This window comes from Amborella trichopoda, chromosome 2 (assembly GCF_054954075.1).
Source record: "Amborella trichopoda isolate Santa Cruz 75 chromosome 2, AtrichopodaSantaCruz75HAP2 v2.0, whole genome shotgun sequence".
NCBI classification, from domain to species: Eukaryota; Viridiplantae; Streptophyta; class Magnoliopsida; order Amborellales; family Amborellaceae; genus Amborella; species Amborella trichopoda.
In genome coordinates this window covers 52,387,658-52,388,169 of record NC_142337.1, presented here as the reverse complement: position 1 = coordinate 52,388,169, position 512 = coordinate 52,387,658, and positions in this window count along the sequence as shown.

Here is a 512-nt window from a genome sequence, read left to right as displayed (position 1 = left end):
TAGATGTTTTATTGTCTCGACTCTTTTACATCGTACGAGTTTGATATTTTCTAAATTGTGGTTTTGATCGGCAGTTTAAACTCATGCCACTTGAGAGTAACTAGGGAGTATCTGAAAACTTTTGAAAATTAATTAAATGTCTGAAAGCAGTTTTTTCACAAGAAAAATTTATAACAAAACCAATTTCGACCCCTGGAAAACTTTGGAATTGGAGTAGATATGTTTTTGTCCATAATTTTTGTGCGACACTAGTAGTGTCGCCTGAGTGACATGCCTTGTGTCGCCAAAACTGGTTACAGATCTGGGTGACACAGCCTGTGTCGCCCTGGCCACAGACCCCCAAAATCGTTTTTTCTTGTTTTGGAAAGTCTTGGGGTTGCCTAATCCTTCTGGATGGATGGGATTTCTTTGTTATTCACTTTCTTAAAAAAAATTCTTTGAGTTTAAGTCTTCTTCTTCTTCCTCTCCCTTCTTCTTTTTCATCTTCATCTTCTCCCCTCTCTCTGGTTTTC